This window comes from Pseudorasbora parva, chromosome 4, assembly GCF_024679245.1.
Source record: "Pseudorasbora parva isolate DD20220531a chromosome 4, ASM2467924v1, whole genome shotgun sequence".
Taxonomy (NCBI): domain Eukaryota; kingdom Metazoa; phylum Chordata; class Actinopteri; order Cypriniformes; family Gobionidae; genus Pseudorasbora; species Pseudorasbora parva.
The window spans coordinates 14,746,614-14,761,362 of record NC_090175.1 but is presented as its reverse complement, the minus strand read 5'-3'; the positions used below and the strand labels follow the sequence as shown (position 1 = coordinate 14,761,362).

At 34.6% G+C, this 14,749-nt stretch overlaps 1 protein-coding gene across 1 annotated transcript in view; it reads left to right on the top strand.

The window, feature by feature from the left end:
* The window catches only part of LOC137072961 (VPS10 domain-containing receptor SorCS1-like), a 131,346-nt gene that overhangs the window by 1,657 nt on the left and 114,940 nt on the right, over positions 1-14,749 (top strand). The gene's annotated exons all lie outside the window — the stretch shown is intronic.

The following is a 14,749-nucleotide window of genomic DNA, read 5'->3' as shown; positions in this document are numbered from 1 at the left end:
AGAGAGAGAGAGAGAGAGAGAGTCTGTGATTTATCCCCCCCCCCCCCCCAACTGATTGTTTAAGCCATGTGGTTTTTTTTTTTTTTTTTTTTTTTTTGTGGCTGTGAATGTCAGCATTATATTATATTATATTATATTATATTATATTATATTATATTATATTATATTATATTATATTATATTATTATTATATATTATTATATTATGTGTCAGGTCAATCCCTCTAACTCTAATAGTTACAGTAAAATGAAAGACATGAAGCAACCTTAGTACCAATAACAGGTACCAATATCAGGTTGAATATTTAATTCATTATGAACAGTATTATTTCTAAATTAAGGCAGATTTTTGCTCAAGTGTTGCAATTGACATACTAGGTGTCAGAGATAGGAGATGGCCAATATTTTTTAGAAGGCAGCAAAGGGTTTTTAATGGAGAAGGGCGAGGTTTTCTTGATATATATATATATATATATATATATATATATATATATATATATATATATATATATATATATATATATATATATATATATATATATATATATATATATATATATATATATATATATATATATATATATATATATATATATATATATATATAATATCATATAAAATTATATATCATTTTGAATAAGAAGCATTACTGCTTAATTTTTTTTTTTTTTACCTTCTTATAATTAAAAATTACACTCTAAAAAATGCTGAGTTTAAAACAACCCAAGTTGGGTTGAAAATGGACAAACCCAGAAATTGGGTTGTTTGAATAGTCCATGCATTGGTTGTCAAACAACCCAATTTCTGGGTTTGTCCATTTTCAACCCAACTTGGGTCGTTTTTAACCCAGCATTTATTAGAGTGTAGTGATGATCTTTGAAATCACTGATCAAGAATCAACTTTTGCCTTTCACTAGTAAAGGTTTATATATGGCTTTGGGAAACTGGCAGATTTGTCCCAGGGCAGTAATTTGAAGCAACAGGCAGTGGCTTGAGGGAGATACCACAGGTTCTCTATGCGTTCTCATTTAAGCTCGGTCTGTATATGTGACATAATTTCTCCAGCAGTGTGAGGTGAAGTTATATGAATCAGACTCTGTAAAACATTAAACGGCTCACCCATATCAAATGAACCACCTCATCCATTATTGCCTTTCTTTGTGCCGGTTTGCACAAAAAGTACAATAAATCAAACAGTCCAGTGTTTTCAGGCCTTGTCTAGACGTATTACATCCAGCTGTATTAACTTGTTTAATAGTTGTCAGTGAAACAGCCTCAGCGATTTTAAGCAGAGGTTACTGCCCTCCAAGTCCCGTCCCTCATCCCCACAGCTGTAAATCTCCTATAATTATCTTCAGGACTGAGTTGAGGCAGCCATTTTGAAAGATTTTGTCCTGTTCAGGGACTGCCTACTCAAGCGTGTTTTCCCTGCTTGCATGCCTGCTGGAGAGCTTCGTCTTCATTGGCTGGAGGTTTTATGGGAGATGAATGAAGAGTGCAAGGGCAGAATGTGTGATTTGATTTTTTTTCCCCCTGCCAGGTCCTTGTAAACTAAATATCTTTTGCATAATGTTATTCATACAAAAGCTTTTGTGCAATATATGCAGGTTTGTGGTCCCAATCACTGCTCGTGTGTATGGTATCCCATAATATGTTCTTGAGGAGGCACTTTCAGTTAAGTTTGCACATGACTGAATGCACATTACCATTGCTTCTTATTACCATAACCTTTTGATCTCCATTTTGTTTATGCTTAAATAAATCCTTAAAATTAGGCAAATGTAGACAAATATTAATTCAAATATTAATAAACTCACACTGTAATTTTTTTGTTGGTTTAACTTAAAAAAGTAAGTAACCTGGTTGCCTTACAATTTTGAATTTATTGAAATTAGAAATTTGAGTTGAAACAATGGAGGAAATTGGTTAAATAAATAGAAACTCAAAATATTATTGTATCTGAACCACATAAAAAATGTGATAAATCATGAAAATCATCTGCGTCATCACAAATAAAACACACACAATTACCCAATATGCTTAAAAAATCTTTAATATTTGAATAAAGATTATCAAAAATATTCATTGTATGAACTACAATTTTTAATTTCAATGAACTCAAGGCAATTTAGGTAACTTATTTTTTAACTTTTTTTTTTTTTACAGTGCATATACTTTTTATTTTATTCTACTAATACTTAATATCTTTTATATAATATTTGTATTTATTTATTTATTTATTTATTTATTTGCATGTATTTTTTTTAATAATTATTATTAATTTTTTTAATTTTTTTAATTGGACCAGCATATATGCACTGTAAAGAAAATTGTGTTGGTTTTTGTTGGTTTAACTTAAAGTAAGTAACCTGGTCACCTTAAAATTTTGAGTTTATTGAAATTAAAAATTTGAGTTGTTACAATGAAGGAAATTTGTTTAATAAATAGAAACTCAAAATATTATTGTATCTGAACCACATTAAAAAAATGATAAATTTCACTGTGTCATCAGAAATAACACACACACACAATTACCCAATATGCTAACAAAATCCTTTAATAATATTTTAAACGTTGTCGAATCTCAAAAAATGTTCATTGGATTAACTCAAAATTTTAATTTCAATGAACTCAAAATTTTAAGGTGACCAGGTAACTTTTTTTCTAAATAATTTTTTACAGTGTGTGAATTACTTTCAATACTGTTTTAAAAAGCATCCCAAGATGAAGTTGGCTGAGCGAATTCAGAAGCTATTTTTACCACTTTTGGTCACATTATTATTCTTGCAACATTTAGTATTGCTCTTAAATTAGGGAAAGGGTAATACTGAAGAATGAGGTTTATCTAAACATTTGACTGTTAGTCTATACGTCTGTCCATTTTAAGAGATATTTAACTTTCAAGAGAAGTTGGCTATAGGTGGAGAAATGGATCCACTCCACTGGAGCATATCACTGATATTTTGAAGGCTTAGGCTGAATGTAATTTATTTATTTTATGATTCACGTGTCCCATCATGCTTTTGATGTCATGCATTCAGAAGGAAAATAAAGCATCTGATTTGCATAAGATCCAACTTGTAAGCCTGGCACGCATGAATGGATTCTGATGTAGTCCTGCTTTACCGAGATTGGGTCATTCTTATAGACCCTGTTGTCATATGCACCAAGGAACACCTCTTTCATCTTTGAAACACCTCACTGAAAGTCTAAGTATAAAATACAAGCGGTAAATGAGCTTTGTCAAATAGTGTTTCCTTGAAGAGGGGTGCTGTAATGTTTGCGCCTTCATGCGATTCACTAAACATCGGGGTCAACGGCAAGAACTTGGCGACGATTTAAAACTGGATGTTTCCAACGATAATCCAGTTTAGTACTTGGCTATATTTTGCGTGTATCACTATATCTAGTTACAATTTATTTGGACCATCTGCTTGTGTTTTTACATCGGTTTGAAGGACAGTGGAGGTTCTCTGATATGTAACCTCGGGGAATTGCTTCTCTCCTGGTGTAAATCTTGATTGCTGTGTGAATTGGGAAAATACAGCATTGCAACGTTTCACATCTAAGACCTCCTTCACTCCTCTGTCAAACCATCTGTTCTCCTTGTATACAGTCTTTATATAACTCAACATGTGCTCCAGAAGTCCTGCCTGAGGTGTTTGCCCTTCTTTGTTGAACGATGTTGGCTCATAAATGGGTTATTTACATTACTCAGGCCTTTTAGTTGTTTCAGTGCCAGTTGGTGTATCCACTGCTCTTTGTAAACATGCTTTTTATGAACGCTGATATCAACGACACATTCTTTAAAGTTGAAATGGCACCACTTGTGACAGAACAGAAGTGCTGTCTCTTTGAGCGACCTCAATAGGCCTGTCATTTAAATTCACTTAAATAATGGCATCAGATTTGCTGGTTCGAAAGTCGTTTTTGTCTTCTGATCATAGCACATAAATTACTTGCCATTTACGGTGTACTGTTAGACTGGGCAAACCCAGCTTGATCTGCCCGGTGATTTTATTTCGCCCCGTAGCTCATTTTGGAAACCTGTACAATCATTTATCCTGCTTGTCACGCTCTTGTGGGAACCAATTACAAACTAGCTTATCCACCTGGTGCACTATTGGAGGGTTTAACACAATGACGGATAGAGAAACGATGGATCGATGCCTGTTGATCACGCCTCTCGTGGTCTGATTGGTTGAAGGACTATTCATTTGCATACAGAGTCATTTGAACTATGCTCGTTGATCACGCCTCTTGTGCAGTAGAAAATACACAGCAGACTCCCCAGACCAATGTTCAATCTTAAATTGAGCTTGGTCTGATGATAGCCAGACAAATGTTCTGTACAATCCAAGAGTAAAAGTTAATATTGTTTGAAAATTTTTGACAGGTTTAATAATCAATTAAAGTCAATGAAACTATTGATTAAATAAATTGATAATTGTTAATATGCACAACAGCATGGTTTCCAATGTCTAATGCATTAATAAAAAAGTGACAGTAAAGACATGTTACAAAATATTCCCATTTCAAATGAATGCTTTTCTTTTGAACATTCTTTTCATCAAAAATATTAAAGCAGCACGACTGTTTTCAACTGCGATAATAAGAATACATTTTACTTGTGGATCAGATCAGCATATCAGATTTTTTTTCTGAAGGATCGGAGAGTAAATTCAGCTTTGCATTGCAGGAATAAATTACTTTTTATAATATATTGAAAACATTTTGATAATATTTCACAGTATTACAGTTTTTACTGTATTTTTGATCAAAGAAATACAGCCTTGGTGAGCATAAGCAACTTCTTTCACAAATCATAATATCTCTCCAAACCCAGACTTTTGAACAGTAGTGTATATATGAGTATATTGTGTATTATTAATAATTATAATATTTATAAAGATGACTAGATGGATTTTAGATACAGCCCCATCTCAATTGTTTAATACCTTTTTACACCTTTTTATGTGTATTGTTATACACTTTTTATTATGTTATGCCCTCTTGGCCAGCCCGACTCATTTAGTCAGCATAACTCATGGATGGTATGATAGATCTTCAAAAACTTTGTGCACTCCTGAACATGGTTTAGTGCCACTAATGCATTGTAAAGATGTTTGTTTATTTAGTGTGGATGGTAATTACTAGTAAAGGAGGCAATGTCATGAATAATTTAGCTATCCTAATTTAGTATATGCCCCCCAACCATCAATTAGTGTTTACACATTTGTTTCCCGGCCCTTTTTTTCTGCAGCTGAGGTCCTCCTGGTGCGAGCCCGTGGTAGAGTCAGGGGATTTATCTCCAGAATTGTCTTTGGAGATCAGGTTTTGGCTGTCTTTCCATGATTTGTGAACAAAATCTCACTTAGCTACCCCCAGGTAAAAGTAGACTCATTTGTTTTAAAGTGGAAAATTGTAAAGGTGGGGTGTGTTTATTTTGCTGATGTGTTAAAATGTGTATTCTATCCCATTCCCAGCTTGCAGAGTCCACTATCATTAAACATTTGTGCACTGATTTCCCCATCTCTGAAATGTGTATGTGTGAAATATATATTAGTTCTGTCAAAATCAGCGCGCTAACACATGCGATTAATTTTTCAGATTAACACATTTAAAATATTTAACACTATTAATGCATAATCAAATTTTTTTCCGTCATCCTTTGGATAGCTTTACATTATATGATCACGCTCTAATTCATGCAAATGCTTTTAAACCATTAGAGCGCGACAAGACAAAAGAGAACAAGCTGTCTGTGAATGTCCTGTCTATGTGACACACAGACAACACGCTAAAATCAAGTTCTCTTTTGCGCTTGAACAAACAGTAACACACAGAATAATACCAAAATGCCCATTTGCTGGGGTATTCTCATAAGAGTAGTCTTAAATGATTTAAATAATATCTTAAATTAACTTAAAGAGTTGGGAGAAGATGAGATGCGAGTCATGTTTGGCTGCGGCAGATCTTAAAGTGACAGCAGCCTAATAAACCTGTCGCTGTGATGTCTGTTATTAATGTTAATCAAAGAACAAAGAGTAATACAGAGAAAATTGTAGCTTTAATAAAGATTCATTTATATTGAATTGATTATTTATGCAGTTAAGAAAGGTGTTTGATAACTTTATTTAATTTCTGTATATGTCTAACAGGCAGGAAGGCCACAGGCAAATATGACATTTATTATAATGGGTTTATTTGAAATTTTAGTCAAATTAAAAGTTGTTATTTTAAAAAAAAAAGCCTAATACATTTTTAAATTGATAGCTTTCAATTCTAGGCCTACTGTAATATTCAATGTCTATCATTAATGTTAAAAAAATATTTCATAGATACATCAGTAACAGTATTAGTTTCAGTAAAACTGGTCTTTATTCATGAAAAAGATGCCATTACAACAAATATTTAAAATAAACTGTCATTAAGTTGTTTCCACGTTAATTTGGAGAGTAACTGTGAAATATAAAAATATTAAAAACTCGAATGTTTTAGTAAAAAAAAAAATCAATTAAATTTAGTAATAACACCTTTAAAATGTTCAGAGCTGTTTGGTTTTAGAAAAATCAACATTTATGAAATGCATGAATATGTCAAAGCACTCGGTGTCACTATCTTTTGGATTCAGAACTGCAAATATTTAATTTCCTTTCATTTAACCTCTCCATTAACATGCCATTTATCTTCCTAATATTCAACGCTCTAACCTTTGTGTGCAGGGAGCAAATCCGACAAATTGTCATTCAACACAAAAGCATCATGGTGGATGTGAATCGCTAAGAGTCAGTTTACAAGCTGCCTAAATGTAGCCATTATCTCCATTGTTGGGGAGATATAGTGGAAGGGCTGGAACCACTAGAGATGAGAACACTCCGGCATAATCACACGCTTGGCCGCTGAACCCTAGCAAGCAACAAGGGTGTCTCTGCATCTATCTGTCCCCCTATGTTAATTACACTGATATAACAGAGTGTCAGATGTGATTTGGTCTCATCTCTGTTGCGTTAAACACTTTTTTCCCCACTGGGCTGCTCAGCAGTCTCTCTCTCTCTCTCTCTCTCTCTCTCTCTCTCTCTCTCTCTCTCTCTCTCTCTCTCTCTCTCTCTCTCTCTCTCTCTCTCTCTCTCTCTCTCTCTCTCTCTCTCTCTCTCTCTCTCTGGCTGTGAATCTACGCTCTGAGATAGATTAAAAACTCTCCTATGATATCAAATGCATATCTTGTTGAAATCACTTTCAAATGTGGTGCTTCTGTCAGATATATGTAGAAGGAAAGTGCTCTGGAAGATGTGTTAGGATTCAGGGAGATTTATACTGTGTATAAATCAAGTTCAGTCATGAAACTCTAGGGCCCTATTTTAACGATGTGAGCGCATGGTCTGAAGCGCAGTGCGCAGGTGCACTTAGGGTGTGTCCGAATACTCTTTTGCTTGCTTAATGTTCTAAACACCATTCAGGCGCATGGTCCAAAAGGGCGTCTCATCTCCCATTCCCTTTAAAATTTCGGATTCGCAATTTACATGGCGGAATTTGCGGGCAGAAAGACTAAACGCTTGAGAGGAATCCTTTTATTTTTAATATTTAAAAATGTCTACGTGCAGCTGCGCATCCCTATGTGTGTAATAAGCAGTGTGCGCGTGTTGTGCACCCGTTTATGGGCGCATAACCTTTAAATGAAACGAGCAAAATACTGCAGTCGTTTTCAGTTGCCTCAAAATAGCAACACGCCGACAATGCACCTGAACACGTCTTGTTTTTTGGACCAGCACACCCATGGGCGAACAGATGGGCACAAGTTAATTTACTATTCAACTCTTTCCCCGCCAGCATTTAAAAAAAAAGTTGCCAGCCACCGCCAGGGTTTTTGACAATTTTCACAAAAATTGAATAGCACATTGAATATTAAGTTGAATGAATATCTGAGCATGCTTCTTTAAAAATAAAAAAATAGTAAAAAAATAAACGTTTTTTTAGATTCATTTGAATATGGGTAAGTTTCATAAAAAAGTAACACTTTGAACAAAAAGAAAATCACGTTTTTGTGAAAACCTGTATCCAGATCAGATTCAGAGCAATGATCAAACACAGATGGAGTAGATCGAGTCTATCAACACCTCTAATGCTTGTACAGTCCTGTAGCTCATCCTAGGTCCACGTTTCATTCACTAACATTAGATAGTTTTGCTGTTTAATGACGATGATCACGTTATTTTTTCATATCGCTTGTTTTACTGCATCTTCCTCGCGTGTGTTTTGATCAGGAGTTTCATACTCATTGAGAAGAGGCACAATAGGGCCTCTACTATTATCCAATAAGAATTGGATAGAGTGTAAAGATGTAGGTCAGATACAAATCACATTTAGAACCGTTTGAAAGTGCAAAATGCTGTCTAGTAAACGGGATATATCAATAATAAGTGATCAGCTGCAGATGTCTGTGAAAGAATTCAGAACTGGATGACAATGAATATTCAGCCAGATAGTTCTTCTGGACCTCGGCCGTGTCCTCGCTCAGGGAGAGTGCCCTGAAAGTGTCTCTCCCACACACGTTAATCAGGGGAAAAGACGGATGAATAAGACATGACCGTAGACTGGCTACACACTCACGGTCAGCTCAAGAAACTCTGTACACTTGTGTGTGTTTGGTAGAGAGAGTCTTCATGAGTGTGTTTCAGGTTCATTTGGAGCTTCTCGTGATGCAGACTAATGCTGACAGATTCCTCCCTAGAACCAGCAGTCTATCCACACACTGTCTAATTAAAACTAATCTCTCAGCTTATCTTCACTGCTGGCTAAAATCAAAATATGCTGCATTAACATTATTACTTTTTCTGACAGCTTCACTGTTTGCTCTCTGGCAAGTCTTTTGCTTTTCTGGCCCAAAACACTGCACACAATACAAGTTGAGTGCAAAGTTTCCCTTATTCAAAAGGATAATGTGTATCATTTGCTGATGTGATAGTTTGCTGGACCTGGCCCATATTACTTTGTATACATAGACTGAAAAAAGGAGATGGTTTTGGCAGGTAATATCGAATTTTGCCTTTAAATCAATTATACTCAATCTAAGGTACTTTAGCTAGTGCAACAATCGGTTCATTATACAAATCAAGTGCCATTTTTGTCCCCCATATGCATTTGTAAAATGACTTTTGATGAGTAATGCATATAGCCAGTGCCAACTTTCACAATGCATTAGTCAACGGTGTCTCTTATGCTTACCAACTATAAAAATACAGTGCAAAACAAACTCGGTAATATTGTGGAATATTATTATAATCTAAAATGTTAAACTGTAATGTATTCCTGCTGAATTTTCAGCATCATTACTCTTCAGCATTCATTCTAATAGGTTGATTTGGTGTTCAAGAGACATTTCTATCAATATTTGTGGAAACTGATTTATTCAGGATTCTTTATTAGAAAGTTTAAAATAACAATTTATTTGAAATAGAAAATATTTTGCACACTGTCCAATAAATGCTGCATTACATTTGTAAATTCAATCAACTTGGATGTTTAACTCATTTCAACTTTACATTAATCTGACAATTGACAATCTAAACCATTAGTTGAATATTCTATAACTTATAAAAAAGTTGAAAATTGCTTAATTTATCATAACAAAAATGTCATAACTTTTTGGTCATGTATATATATATATTTTTAACAATGCAGCAAAGTCAAAGTCTGTACTGTCATTTAAAGCATCTTTTTTAATGATATATATATATATGGCTGAACCACAAACTTTTAAATGGTAGTGTACAATATAGTTGCTAAAATAACAATAATAGTTGTTAACAAGCAACATGTTTTAACCTTATGACCATAATGTTTTCCCTAATGAGCTGTATATCTTTTATGTCCATACATATTATAGCTTAAGCTACAAATGTTCATTTATCCAAGCCACTTAAAGCCACTTGTTTGATAATGACCCATTTGCTTTTGCTAAGACAACACTGTGATATAAAGTGTGAAGCATGAAAGTGTTTATCTGTCGATATCCCTTGGTGTTGAAATGCGTTTTTAACATTTAATGCTTTTGTAACGGATTTGGAAGGCCTAATGGAAACTGAAGAGGAGCTGAATAGAAAATGCAGATGAATTTTTAAAGGCTCTTGTTCTTTAAAAGTCTCTGTATATGTGGGCTTAGGTGTCTGCAGATGCCAGAGAAAATAGGCTGAGTTTAAGAGTTCAGCAGAGCAGAATCTTGCGCTGGGGTTCAGGCACTTATCTGTGTTTTGAGCCGTGTCAGGGTCTAAAGGGAGAGCTCTGTGTACTGTAGTGTGCTCTTTCTGTAGTTTGTAAAATGCATTTGGTAAAGAGTCTAAAACTGTGTGAAAAGATGCAGAGTGCTGGTATCACTATGGCAACACTGGCCAGATTTTGCAACCAAGAATCGATTTCTCTTAATTAATTTTATTCTGTCTTTGACCGATAGTATATGCCCAATTAACGTGTCTATATGCTTGTGTTTATGGTGCCGCCCACTCGGGCTTATTTAGCCTCAGTGTTAAGTCTTAAATAATAATACTAGTAGGTGTTGCAGTACACCACAACTTTTATCTAACCCTTTTAAGAAGAATTCAGTCTAAAACAGCTCTCGCTCCTTGCTGTGCAACACAAATCCCTCATGATAACATTGACACTGAAACGAATATGCTGAATAACTTTTATTTCCTGTATTGATATTTCTTTAGAAAGATTTAGTTTAGGCTTTTATCAGCCTTTAGTTTACATCACAGCCTTGAAAAATGGGCAGTTTTTTTTTTTTTTTTTTTTTTTTGGAATGCAGCTAATGCACGTTTTTTAGTACATAGCATATTACAAAGCAGTTTAACAGAAAACCTTGATGTTAATGTTTGTAATAACTTTAACATTTTGTAATAAAACACAATGGCGTGCCTTCTATATTGGATACGACGGGAATGGTGCAACATACTTATGTGAGTAAAACATGTTTTTTTATACCTGATAGTATTGCATTGTTACAGATTGTATTGATTATTTGTACGTATCTAACAGAACATACCTCAGCATGCTGTCACAGGCTGGAGAATCCTTTATTTGTTGGTTCACTGCGATTCGGAATCAGACTCCGACATCTATGGGCCAGGGCTCGCAAAGCCCAACGCCCGGGGCGATGTGTTTTTCAGACGGGCTACCAAAACGTAAGCCCGTCGGTAGGCCGGTGAATCTTAAATAGTGAAATAATCTTCCTTTCTTGATGTGCGTTGTTCAAGTATATCCCAATCTATCGCAGGTGGATTTGTTTGGTAAAGACGTTTTGCAAGCCCTGTGAGATAATCATTCCGGTTGCCGCTTTCAAAACAATCCCTCCATTATGTGAACTGACCTCATGTGAAGGGGAGCAGCAGATGCTTAAATATGTAAATCTTATCCAATCCAAAAAAGAAAAGAAAAACAATAGAAAAAAAATTTGATTTGTCCATTTTTATTTCATGGTGACTTTAATGCCTAAATTTGCAGTTTAGAGCTTGGTGGTGATGTAAACAATCATAGATCTGAGGTTGATGACTTTGAAGCACATGGTCATGTGAATTACATGTTGAAGCATTAGATAAGTGGCTGGTGGGCTTTATAATTGAGTACATTCTCATTTTAGAAAGCATTCAATTGGGCAAATTCAGTGAAAAAACTATGCCATCAATATTTTTATCTTTTCATGAAAATAAATACTTTTTTCATGCATTTAAGTATGTATTTAACTGCATAGGACACTAGCATACTGAGGGCCTCAAAGCTAACAGGACTAAAACCACAATTTCAAATCATATAGGTTCCAAAATATTAACATGAAATCAAAATGTGACACTTTAAATTACATTGCTAAACTTATTTTGAACTATTCTTGGTAAACTTTATTCTAAAGTGATTCTGAAGAGATATTTTTTTGTGGCTTTTTTAAAACCCCTTCTCTCCAACAAGGCAATTTTTGTAATCTAAACAATTCCCAATAAAAAGATGAATTGTCCTTGATATCCCGTTTTGGTCACTATGATTTTGCCAAGTAACTGGATCAAATTTTGTGACCCATGCTGGCAAAATGAGTTGGAATGCACATGGGCCAATTTCAAGCTAATGGCAAAACAAGTGATTTTTTTGTTTGTTTGTTTGAATTTGAGGTTTTCATTGCAATTGCTCGTCTAGCAATCCCAATGCTCAAAATAGCAATTAAACATCTAAAAGTATCTTTATTTGTATGTTTTCTAAGAGGAGAACATTTCCTTTTTTTCATAAAAAGTGCCATTTTTTTTACTTGATGACTCTGCTTATACTTTCGCAGAGCACAATTTTGGTATCGTTTTAAAGCGCAGCATTCCAACTTTGTGTATATATTAATAGCAAATTCTCGATGGCAGAAATGTGAACTAATGAAATGTTATTTTCAAACCCAATATGATGTAAACAAAATGATTTTATCCACACTGACTGAAAGATCAAAAGCGCATTCCGAGTTACACAAATACACAGAATTACAGTATTTCAAAATATCTGTCTTGGCGAGTATTCAGGCAAAAATTATTTATGTCTGAAGTCAGCGTTTGGTTAACCATTGGGGAAAAGCATCTGATGTGTAACATTATAGATCTGTGCATTACAGTAGGTCTTAATATATATCTTGTCTGTTTTATTAATGTTAATCAAACAATTATGGTATCATGGAAAAACGTCCCCTATGGATATTTGATTTTGACTTGGTGTGTGCCAAATTTGGGGTTATGATCAGCGACTTTGTTTTCTCAAAATTAACTTTGCTGATTCTATAGACTTCAAACAGGTGAAGCTCAGTCATTTTTCTATGATTAAAAAAAAATCATTTTAATAAAGAGTGTGAAAAACACAGGCCACATTTTTATTTGTCCTGGAACAACATATATAGTCTTAACACTATCCCTATCCCTATCTCTAAACCTCACACTATGCTAACTTTTCCCTAAAATCAAAGGGAATTAATAGGTGAATAAGTTTGGTGTAGAAGCACCTAACCCTGGTTGTAATGCTGCCTTCATGTGCTTTTGGAAACGTGTTAATTCCAAACCGATCTCATGGCAATTTGTACATATTTTATGAGGTAATTCGTAATTTTTTTGCTAAATCGTACGTATTTGATGAGTTGCCAAATTCATATGAATTTGTACGAATTACCTACTTCAAACCCCGCCCCTAAACCTACCAATCACTGGGGTTTAGACAAAACATACAAATTTGTACAAATTCGTGAGGTCGTACGAATTAGCCACCTTGTAAAATGCCTAGGAATTGGTCGTGAGATAGTGTTGGTTAAATCCCACTTCAGAAGTCGTAAGCACGAGCTTGCTGCATTCAAGTAATTTGTTGTCGAAATGAACAGTAATCATGGTTTATTCTTACCTATTTATTGGGAAAATTGTATTACAACCAAATGTATATGTAGAGTCACATGCATTAACAACCATATAAACATTTATGATGCTATCGAGTTATTTCGATCAAATGAAGGCTAATTTCGCTGTGTATAAAAGTGTGTTGATCCAGGAACACGTTTTACTTGGGGAAATCACATCCACCTGTTCCACCCAAAAATGTCACATTGCGAAAGACAATTGGTACACAAATTTTCTTTTACCTAGCGGACCCAACAATAGATTTGCCAGTTTTATCATGACGGTGTGTGTGAGGGTTCACATGATCACTCATTTGCCTTATTTTTGTCTTCTTATGGACATTATTTCACCAACATTTCTAGTAACTGGTGGACAATAGGTAACCAGTCAGATCTCAATCGAAACATTTTCAAATGCAAGCAGCATGGTTAAGCCAAGACCTTGTTCACAAAGTGAATGTTTCTCCCTGTGAAGAACAACTGTGTGTGATGTTTGTGACTCTCGGATCCTAATCAACCCCCATATAAATAATAAACAAGAGAGCCAGGGCTTACTATATGCGGTTATTGCCCATCTCTCTGAGTTTGATAAAGCAGGGAGGAAATTGCTTTCAGCCCTTATTACTTGTCTGACTGTTCATGTGCACCTGGAAGTTTCCAATCTCATCTAAACTCTCAGACTCTATATTCAAAAGAAAAGAGACAGAAAGAGAGTGATACAGTGGAAGAGGAATAAAGAGATGAATGAGAGAGGTGCCAAAAAAAGATGGAAGCGTGAGATAGCGAGAACAAGGGAGAAGAAAGAACTTATTTGCCTAGACACTCAAAAGGCCAAGGATAGCACTGCACGTGTGTGTTAAGATCCATGTGTATGTGTGCTTGATTGTTCTGCCCATTTAACACAGTCGCTGAATAGCACTATAATTGTTCACCATGGTTGTTGCTATGACGATCCCGAGCATGTTTGCCAAAGGGAAGACTGTGAAAGAGTGAATTAGAAGTGTCTGATCCTTTATTTACTGAACTCCGTCCAAAAACACATTGTGGTGCAACATGTGAGAAAATACACTGGTTGGTTCTATATATATATATATATATATATATATATATATATATATATATATATATATATATATATATATATATATATATATATATATATATATATATATATATATATAGAACTATACAGTATCTGGCTGTAGTACGCTGCAATATTCCCTGGATGGTTAACATTGTCTCTTTCCCATCACACTGTTAGTCCCTGCACTAAGTCATATGAGTTCAACCTTCTTGGAATGCCATTAAAAGTTCATAAAAAGCATTTAAAATACATTTGATATGTGCACAATCT